Below are 7,177 nucleotides of genomic sequence, written 5' to 3'. Positions count from 1 at the left end.
TTCCCCAATCACCGACTGCGGAAAGGCGGCAACATCCCCGGCCTACAGTCTGCAGCTCTGAGGCAGAAGAGACAGGCAGGCAGGCAGAGGAGAAAAGAGACAGCTAGGATCTGAGGTGAGGGCGCGACTACCAGGGCTGAGGGAGAGCGCTGAGGGAGAGCGCTGAGGCAAAGAAGAGACAGGAGGTGAGGCGAAGGAGAGACAGCTAGGGGCTGAGGTGGAGGAGAGACAGCTAAAAGCTCGGGTGGGGGAGACAGGTACTAGGGTGGGGAGAGAGAAGAGACAGCTAGAGACTGGGGTACTTGGGTATGAGTGAGGAGAGACAGCTGGTACTGGGTTAGGGGAGAGGGGCAGCTGGGTACTGTGAGAGAGACAGCTGGCACTGGATTGGGAGGAAGGAGACAGATGGGTACAGAGGTGGGAGAGAAAAGAGACAGCTAAATGCTACAGAGAGGGAGAGGCAGGAGAAGAGATTACTGAGGAGCTGAGATAAGGGTGGGGAGAGAAAAGAGACAGACACTAGAGAAGGGGTGAAAGGAGACAGCAGGGATTGGGGGTACACGAGACAGTCAGCAGGGGACGGAGGGCTGCCGAATGACGAGACATTAGGACTGTCAAGTTCAAGGGGAGCAGAGACCGCCGGGAGTGGGGAGGGAGAGAGACGTCCATCTGAGGGGGTCTGATATGGATGGCTGACGGGTGACAGCACAGACTGCTCGAGACTGCTCGACACTGCTCAGGGAGAGAAGGGAGGTACCAAGGAATAAATACCCCGATACCCTCCACCGCAACCCTGCCAGGGGTGTCACGAGACGTCTACAGAGCCAGAACCCCACTGTCACCAGATGCTCCCCCCCGAGCAGGTAAGGGGCATTAGGGGGGCATTATTGACATTAGGGGGTTTTTTCATCTTTACCCCCCCCCCCATGCCCCAGCGCGTGGAGACGGTTACTTCACCTTATGGACGTATTAACCCACTATTTCCTCTTAACCTTTTCAGTGCCAGATGTGTTAACCAATGCCTTGCCCCCCACCCTCACCCGTGTTGATGATCAGGTGTACACTACCTCGTTTAATTCTATAACCCAATGAGAATCCTGCGTTCCCGTCTGGCTTCCAGCGCACGCTCACCGGGGAGGGGGTCTAGCTTCATTTTTTGGGGTATCTTTCTATTGCTTGGCTCTATAACCCCGGCATAGCTACATGCTGTCCTGTTTTATTAACCCCGTCCGTGCCCCGTCTGCATTGTGTCCTCTCCACTGGGGGAGATTAATGGAAAATCATCGCCCTTTGCTGGCCACACCGCATGCTTTCCTTCTCCGCTTTCCCACCATCCCCCCATTTATGCCTCCATCGTCTCCGGCTCCTCACTATCCTTCGGCCAATTCCATCCTATTACGACCTTCCCAATCACTACTGGAGCTATACTGGAGCTATACTGGAGCTATACTGGTGCCTTGAGTGTGTGTGAGGCCTGTCACTATCATCTCATATGCAATACATGATCTATATGGGTATAGATTATATATGTACATAATATATACCGTATATATATATATATACTGTACTAGAGTGTGTGTATGTACTGTATTATAGCGTGTGTGTGTATATATAAGTACATTAATGCTTTTGTTTAGAAATGTACACGTATGATTTTGTGTGTGTCATATATGTATATATTGATATCATTCATTTGACATGCACATTCACACACATGTACATGTATTCGTAATGTAAGCGTGTGAGCATGAACGTATCGACCTCTCTACCCCTGTGTACTGTATTTTCTCAGTTTTGCTGTTTTTTGGCCCGTTTTCCTGCCTTGATACGCTTTATAGCGCCCACATCCCATGATTCCAGGCACCGGAGCCAAGAGACCCTCCCTAGCAGCTCCCCGCTCCGCCACGGCCGCTGCTTCTCTCCCCGCTCCGCCACGGCCGCTGCTTCTCTCCCCGCTCCGCCACGGCCGCTGCTTCTCTCCCTGACACCCAAGGCCCTGCTGTGATATATATAATATAAATTATATATAATATATATATATACCAATGCGTTATACAGCTGTCTGGCACTCAGAGGGTTAAAGAGGCATAATGCCATTTCCGGTCCGGTGTTCTGGTACTTTACTCGTATATCCTGGTAACCAACCGGCCATGCGCGAGCCCCGCTCCCCTGCCTGTGCATTATATATTATATATGTAATGTGATAATGTATACGTGTATATGTTGGCGATACCTGCGCAGGAGCCCCCCGGACTGTGACCGCCCATCGTCCCCGCGCGCTCCGCTCCTTTCAGCGTGTAAGATACACTACACCGCATTTCCAAATTAATAGTGCCGAGTGGTTTATGCAGGTTACCGGGTTGCGTTCGATGCATGCGCTTTAAATCCCGTTCATGACTTCACGCCGAAGCCCCGATACTTTGTGTCTCTAAAATGTTTAAACTGATACATTGTGTCAAACCGGGCAAGTGTCCGGTGGGCCGGGGCAGACGGCGCCCCCCATGTACCTTTATTACCACTTGTGGGGCAGACGCTGTCTTGTAGTGGGTGCAAGAGCGTAACGCGTGGCCGCGTGTATCCAGCAGGTCGCCACAGCTACGTCATGTGATCGCCCGCTGGCCTTAAAGTGACAGGACCGATGTCCCCACGCTGGTGGACCCCCCCAACCTTAAAGACCGACACGTTTTTGGGACGTGGGGTCCGCAGTGGGGCTTACATGCCGGGGATCTGGGGGAAGAGGAGGGGGGCTTTTTTAAACATGGACGTCACCTTGGGGGGGGTGTTAGTATGATGGGCTGTGAGGGCGAGGGGGGCCCCTAAGATGATACAGGACCCAAAGGTGTCCGAGGAAGGCCCCGAGTGCCGAACAATTTACTGCCTTTCTCTCAATACATTTGGTACCCTAACCAAGACTGCCGGTAACTGTGGCAACACGGCCGCGAGAGTCCACCGGTCAGCGGCCTCTTTTGCGCAGGTGTTATCCGGTAGGGTGGGTCGAACGTGGGGTTGGGGTACGTGATCCGATGGTCTCCAGAACATATGGCTTTTAGGTCACGCCGTTTAGAAGATGTGACTCTCCGTGCTCTGCGCCGCGGGGGAGGGGGGTTTATATCCCCACAAGGGGTTAAAGCGATGAAGCGGCTGCCTCGTACCTCTTTCCGTGATTTCAGCGCAGTGTGCATTACTGGCAATTCCCACAAGGTCTCCCCCACCCCCACCGGAGACCCTGGTGAAGCGCCGCTCCTCGCTGATCTATGGGTGGAAACGGGGGGGGGGATGGGAGAGAAACCGCTTCCCTTTATAGTGCATCACACTTGAGATGCTCAGGGGGGTCCGGGGCTCCGCGCACGCGTCTCCGCCTGGGGGGCATTGCCTTAGCCCCTGCCCCAACGCAACGTCGGGGTTGCTCGATGCGTTTAACCCCTCGCCTGCTGGTGGCTCTCCGCAGCCTGCGTCTGATCGTTCATGGAAGGGCTATTCTTACATAAACACGATGCTGTGATGTCATCGTTAGAGTCGTATCGGGGAATTCTGGTGAGCGGCCAAGAACTCATCATATCTGCAGGTTGAATATTAATGACATATATGTTTATAGGTCTATACATACAGATACACACCGTGCTAACGCTCAGGTCTTACAGGTGCCCGTATACGTTTTCGGGGGCCGTAGGCATGAAACCGAATGTGAGACCCTCCTGTGTGCCCGTTATACTTGGTCCGAAGCCCAAACCTCTGCCTGCCCCGGCTTAATTGCCCCCAGCAGCACGCTATAGCGCCCCGTGGATAATCTGCGCGCGGTGACGTATACGCTCTCTATATGTGTATCTATACGTCACGGAGATGTATGAGTGTCGGCAGTGTAAACATTGCAGTGACGCTCGGCGCTTTATAAGCTGTGTATTAACGCTTTGATGAGTTTACGGGCAGAAGCCACGTATTTCACTATTTATACGCTTGTTGGGTGTTTTATGGACTCCCTCGTATACGTTTACTGGCCGGACGGTTCCTCCTATATATATTCTAATGCTTTCTTATAGTATTTGCCCAGCCCCGGTTTTTCCTGTAAAAAAAAATCCATTCTGGGCGACGTTAAAATAATGAAGAATGTAAGCTATATGAAAGACCACGGGGGGGGGGGGGGCTATAACCCCAGGGCCTGTATAATAGCTGCATAGGGAGCCTTTTGGTGAGAGTCAGGATTGGGGTGGCATTTCCTGGCATTTTTTCCTCGAGGACGCGGGCGCCTTAAATACCAGATAAACAGGTGTAGGTGATGTGTTGGGCATCGTATAGAATGCTGTGTGTAGGTGATGTATTGGATATCCTATAGAGTGTTGGATTGGGTATCCTATAGAATGCTGTCTGTAGGCGCTGTGTTGGGTATCGTATAGAATGCTGTGTGTAGGTGCTGTGTTGGGTATCGTATAGATTGCTGTGTGTAGGTGCTGCGTTGGGTATCGTATAGAATGCTGTCTGTAGGTGTTGGGTATCGTATAGATTGCTGTATGTAGGTGCTGCGTTGGGTATCGTATAGAATGCTGTGTGTAGGCGCTGTATTGGGCACCCTATAGAATGCTGTGTGTAGGCGCTGTGTTGGGCATCGTATAGATTGCTGTATGTAGGTGCTGCGTTGGGTATCGTATAGAATGCTGTGTGTAGGCGCTGTATTGGGCACCCTATAGAATGCTGTGTGTAGGCACTGTGTTGGGTACCCTATAGAATGCTGTGTGTAGGCGCTGTATTGGGCACCCTATAGAATGCTGTGTGTAGGTGCTGTGTTGGGCATTGTATAGAATGCTGTGTGTAGGCGCTGTGTTGGGCACCCTATAGAATGCTGTGTGTAGGCGCTGTATTGGGCACCCTATAGAATGCCGTGTGTAGGTGCTGTGTTGGGTATCTTATAGAATGCCGTGTGTAGGTGCTGTGTTGGGCACCCTATAGAATGCTGTGTGTAGGCGCTGTATTGGGCACCCTATAGAATGCCGTGTGTAGGTGCTGTGTTGGGTACCCTATAGAATGCTGTGTGTAGGCGCTGTGTTGGGCATCGTATAGAATGCTGTCTGTAGGCGCTGGCTGCGTTGGGGATTCTATAGGAGTTGGAGGATTCTATGTGGAGTTCCGATGCAGTTTTGGATTGTTTAGTTTCCCGTGTTCTCTTTCCGCGTACAGGTGAGGCAGGTGCAGGGACGGGGCTGATATCACCGGGAGTTTCCTGCGCATGAAATTCATTCCGTCACACGGAGAGCTTTCTATATAAACACCGTCTCTTCCGAGAATATCCAGATAACTAACGGCGGCGGCCCGCCAGGCTCTGCGCTCTTTTAACGTAACCCAGATATATCCGCCCCCCCGTCTCGCGAATCCCCCACCCCCGCCGTCTCGCGAATCCCCCCGCTGCCGTTCTTGCAATGTACTGCCGGCCCTGTTAATGGTCCGAGAAAATTCCGACCTTAAGGGCAAAAAGGAAACTCCGCATCCATACGGCCCCCATGGACATTTCACAAGAGCCTCTGTAGAAGCTACGGACATGACGGCCTCCGACGCTTCCAACAAGCGTTAGGGAGTAGTGGATACAGGCGCTGTACCTCCGGACTCTGCCGTTCCTATTTTTTCGAGGTAACGCCATGGTTTTTTTTCTTTTCTGGTGAGACGCGGCAGGTGGGATCTTCTTCCCGGCCAGAAAGACACGAAGAAGAGGTTGACTTCCGGCAGCTTTCTCCGAGGGCGTCTAAAAATCCTGCCCCGATTCCCTCTGTGTGCGGCAGGGAAAGGAGCTTGGAAGATCTCTAATGAGTAATTACAGTAATTAGCGGGGCTGCAGCGGAGGGGAGTTAATTATATCGGAGAACGCGTTACCAGTATTATTATTATTATTATTATTACTATTTTTTGTGTGGAAAAGCCGATCTGTCCCGATCTGTACTCCGATATCAGCCACAATCACAATGTTTTGACATAAAGGGCGAGTTTGGTTTAATCGAGCCGTGGGGGGAACGCCTTGCTGGCAGCTTACGGGGGGGCCCGGGATTCGTTCGGAAGACTAATGAGGTCTGGTCGCTGCCGCCGCTATAAAGTCGCATCCTATACGCAGAACGTAAATATGCAGGTCCTTCCAGGGTGCGTCCGGACGTCCCGGTAGAAAGGGTTAATGATTGACCCGGCTGCGGTTATTATTTGGACTCCTATTCACATTACTAAGGTATCGGGTAAGAGGAAACCCTTTAGAACCTAGAAACATAGAATCTGCCGGCAGATCGGCCCCCATTCGGCCCGTCTAGTCTGCCCATCAGAGCTTAATCAGCCGTTGGTCTCGTCTTAGATTCAGGAGCCGTATGTCTACCCCATGTGTGTTTAAATCCCCTCGCTGTATTACCCTCTACCGCTTCTGCTGGGAGGCTGTTCCGCTTAACCACCACCCCCTTAGTGTTAGCTGTCACTGGGCCATCATGTTTGCATAAATTCTTTTAGAAGCCAGCAAGGGATCTAGTCTTACAGATGTAAAAACTACACAAAACGTTTGTTGCCAGCAAACTGACTGCTTGTTTAGTCCATCATGTATGACATCACTGTTGTTGTTGTTATAATTAATAATATTAAATATTTTATTTTATTAATATAAATAACATAATATTTAGCCAGCAATCTTCGCAGCGCTTCTTACCCTCCGCACAGTCAAAGGGTCTGACAAAACTAGAAGTGACCGACTAAGACGAACCGGTACAGAGGGCTCGGCCCGCAGGCTTACAATCTAGAGGATGTAAATTAATTTCCTTAGACGTTGCTAATTTGCATATGATGCATTTGCAATCAAATCAATCTTTTTTTTTTTTTTTTTTTAATTTTAATTTTCTACTCTCTAAGTCAGACTTTTTTTTTTCTTTTCTCAATACATAATTCTTAAAATTCATCAAAATTCCAAAATCGCTTATCTGTATATTTTGGATTTTCTGATGTTACGATTGCTTTCAGTTCGAAGCGGCTGATCCTGTCTCGCCGCTTTTTCTGCCAAAACCAAACCTGTACGACGTTTTGATCGTTTATCCCACCGGGTGAGTATTAAGGGAGCCAAAGTTGTGAAATTCCTCCTGTATTATATACCGGGAGACAAATCGGGGTGAGGCAAGGAGGATCCCGCTCCGCAGCCTGCCGAACGGCATCTGGGTGAGGCCCCGGCTGT

At 50.7% G+C, this 7,177-nt stretch overlaps 1 protein-coding gene across 1 annotated transcript in view; it reads right to left on the bottom strand.

Moving 5' to 3' along the window:
* Positions 1–2,842: 2,842 nt before the first annotated feature.
* LOC128470390 (protein PFC0760c-like) overlaps positions 2,843–7,177 on the bottom strand; it is a 58,727-nt gene continuing 54,392 nt past the window's right edge. The window contains exon 7 of the mRNA XM_053452268.1: positions 2,843–2,852. The gene's annotated coding sequence lies outside the window, so the exon portion shown is untranslated. The remainder of the gene's footprint in view (positions 2,853–7,177) is intronic.

This window comes from Spea bombifrons, chromosome 12 (assembly GCF_027358695.1).
Source record: "Spea bombifrons isolate aSpeBom1 chromosome 12, aSpeBom1.2.pri, whole genome shotgun sequence".
Lineage (NCBI taxonomy): Eukaryota > Metazoa > Chordata > Amphibia > Anura > Pelobatidae > Spea > Spea bombifrons.
The sequence above is the reverse complement of the archived record's forward strand: the minus strand, read 5'-3'. Positions and strand labels throughout refer to the sequence as shown.